The sequence below is a fragment of the Mastomys coucha genome, unplaced genomic scaffold (assembly GCF_008632895.1).
Source record: "Mastomys coucha isolate ucsf_1 unplaced genomic scaffold, UCSF_Mcou_1 pScaffold23, whole genome shotgun sequence".
NCBI classification, from domain to species: domain Eukaryota; kingdom Metazoa; phylum Chordata; class Mammalia; order Rodentia; family Muridae; genus Mastomys; species Mastomys coucha.
This window is the reverse complement of record NW_022196906.1, coordinates 2,505,625-2,508,426: the sequence shown is the minus strand read 5'-3', so window position 1 is coordinate 2,508,426 and position 2,802 is coordinate 2,505,625. Positions and strand designations below refer to the sequence as shown.

Sequence of the window (2,802 nt, the reverse complement as noted above, 5' to 3'; positions counted from 1 at the left end):
AAATAAGGCTGCTATGAACATGGTGGAGCATGTGTCCTTATTACATGTTGGAGCCTCTTCTGGGTATACGCTCAGGAGTGGTATAGCTGGGTCCTCCGGTTTGGTTTTAATTTTATGTTTGCTTTTCTGAGACAGAGTTTTGGGCTCAGGCTGGCCTCAAACTGGATATGAAGCTAAAGATAGATTTAAATTTCTAAAAGATTTTTTTGTGTGTCTTTTTAAAGATTTACTTATTCATTTTATGTATATGTCTGTGGCTTTGTTTTGCATGTGAGTACTTTGCCCTTGGAGCCAATGCAAGCGATGGGATCCAAGGTTCTTTAGAAGAACAGTAAATATGCTTAATCTCTGAACCATCTCTCTAGTCCCAATACTTATTAATTTTTAAACTTTATTTGTGTGTGTGTTTGTGTGCACATGTGTGCTATGCACACTCATAGAGATCAGAAGACAGTATCTATTGGTTCTCTCCTTCCACTATGGGTTTTGTAGATTGAACTCCATGCCCTTACATTGAATTTCTGACCTTCCTGCTTCCACTTTCCATGTTCTGGGATCATCAAGCTCAATTTATGCAGTGCCGGTGACAATAACCATGGCTGAGTGCATGTTAGGCTGCTTCTCTACCAACTAAGCTACAGCACAGCCTCTAATTGTAAATGCTTGAGGGGGTGGGGCCATGGTGTCGGGCTCAAGTCGTTGAAGAGCAGAATCCGGTCAAATCTGGAAGATTCAAAGGTGTTCATGTTGGCATCTTCCTTAGAGCTTTTTTCTCCTTCAGAAGCCAGCTGTTTACCATGACCCATCAGTTTTCCACCTAACGGTTGTTCAGGGTTGTAACCCTTGAGCTCTGACTTCATCACTAGTGGTCCATAGCAGTTTGAGTTTCCTAGCAGCTGGAGACTTCCACCAGTCTCTCTCCATATCCTCTGTGCTGTGAACCGTCCTTAGTCTCCCTCTGCCACTGTGGATGGATGGGCTCATCCATGTCTCATGGTCTGAGCTCCTGCTTTGCCTGATCCCTGATTGTGATGACCACGATGCTCCTGTCCTTCGGGTTCTTCTCAAGCACAACCTCTTCTATATCATTTCTTCTGAATCAAATTATTTATCCTCCTTTGTTTGTAGTTTTGAGACAGGATCTTGTTCTGTAGCCCAGCTAAGATTTGGGACACCAAAATCCTACAAGTAGATCACTGAAGTGTTAAGCACTGTGCTATTGTTAACAGGGCTTATGGTCAGAGCGTGGACCTTGGTAGCCATGACAAGCTAGGCTCAGTTACCCATCCTCAGTGGGCCAATGAAAGAGTCAGGTAATGAAAAAAGCAGAGAGAGGTAAGAGGCATGTAAAGAGACGCAGGAAACCTGGCTTTGCACTTTCCCTGCACTCGTGCAGTTAGAGCTCCCCTCCCCCTTTTCCCAGCATAGATGCCTCCCAGGGCAAACAGAGGGGGTCCAGCCTGGCACCCGGAATATCGGAATATCGCAATTACCCTTTTCATGGTAGCACTCTATTTCCCTTAACAACCCGCCCCCCCCCCCGGGGGTGGGCGGCAAATGCTAGCTTTGGGAACAGACAAAAAGCAATATACCCTGTGTCACCGAGGCTGACACGCTCCTTGTTAGATAACCAACATTTCTTCGTAGCAGATGGCTCCTGTCCTTGAAGGGAACAAGGGCCAAACATCCTTGAAATGATAAGTGGTCCACTCTTGGACCATGAGAGAAGGGCAACTAAGTGTTCCCAGACAGCTGTGACCACTTTGTAAAAATACATTAACTTCTGATAGCAGCATAAAGTTATTTCCCAGGTCAGAAGGGTCTCCCCACCCAGCTGCATGATTCTGCCCTGAGGTCTGAAGGAACGTTATCAGGTTTGTAGGACGGTTTCACCTTGTCACCTCCCCAGTCACTTAACCTGAAAGCCTGCGGATCCCTGCTTATGCACAAGCGCATATACTACAAGCCCCTGGACACGGGCATCACATTCCTAACCTGCGCAGTGGGAAAGGCTTGCGATCTGGATCTGACTTGTGATCTGGATCTGACTTGTGAATAAAGGCTCTCTTTGTTATTACAGCAGACTTGCACTTCCTGGCGTTCTTGTGGGATTCCTGAACTGGGCATTGCACCTGAAGAGTCCTGGTCAAGGCGCGGGCATGCTCGTCAGCACTGCAAAGTGAGTTGAACGAGAAGGTGTGAGGTCACTTCCTGTTTGTTCTATAAGGTGAGCTGATGAATGAGAAGGCTGTGAGGTCACTCTGTTTGTTCTATAAGGTGAGCTGAATGAGAAGGCTGTGAGGTCACTCTGTTTGTTATGCAAGCTGAGATGATTAGTGAGAAGGGTGTGAGGTCACTTCCTGTCTGTTTTATAAGGTGGGGTGATGAATGCGAAGGCTGTGAGATCACTTCCTGTCTGTCCTGCAAGGCGAGCTGATGAGTGAGAAGGCCGTGAGATCATTTTCTGGCGGACAATTTCCTCTTCTGGCTGGTGCCAGTCCACAATCTTCAGGATCAGACAGATGGCTACTGAGTGAAGTCTCTTTCCATGAAGAACAAAGAACTCTGCCATGTCTCAGGTAGGCAGGTCATACTGCGCATTGTTCTACCACAGCAGGTAGAACAGGCCTATTCCAAGCCAGCCCTGAGGAGACAGAACTTGTCTGCCACAGATCTTGAGCAGAGAGTTTTAGGACAAGAAGAGCTTTCAGAAGAGAAAAGGAAGCATGACTATGGGATGCACAACTGTTAAATGTTAGGGAAGTGATGGGAAGTGACAGGAAGTGACGGGCAGACACTTTC

At 46.7% G+C, this 2,802-nt stretch overlaps 1 long non-coding RNA gene across 2 annotated transcripts in view; it reads left to right on the top strand.

Annotated features, from left to right (window-relative positions):
- The window catches only part of LOC116071925, a 32,995-nt gene extending 30,788 nt beyond the window's left edge, over positions 1 to 2,207 (top strand). The window contains exon 4 of one of the 2 annotated variants that reach the window (XR_004111237.1): positions 2,081 to 2,207. This is a non-coding gene — a long non-coding RNA (uncharacterized LOC116071925). The remainder of the gene's footprint in view (positions 1 to 2,080) is intronic. The other variant, XR_004111239.1, reaches the window with a different exon arrangement.
- The last annotated feature ends 595 nt before the right edge of the window (positions 2,208 to 2,802 follow it).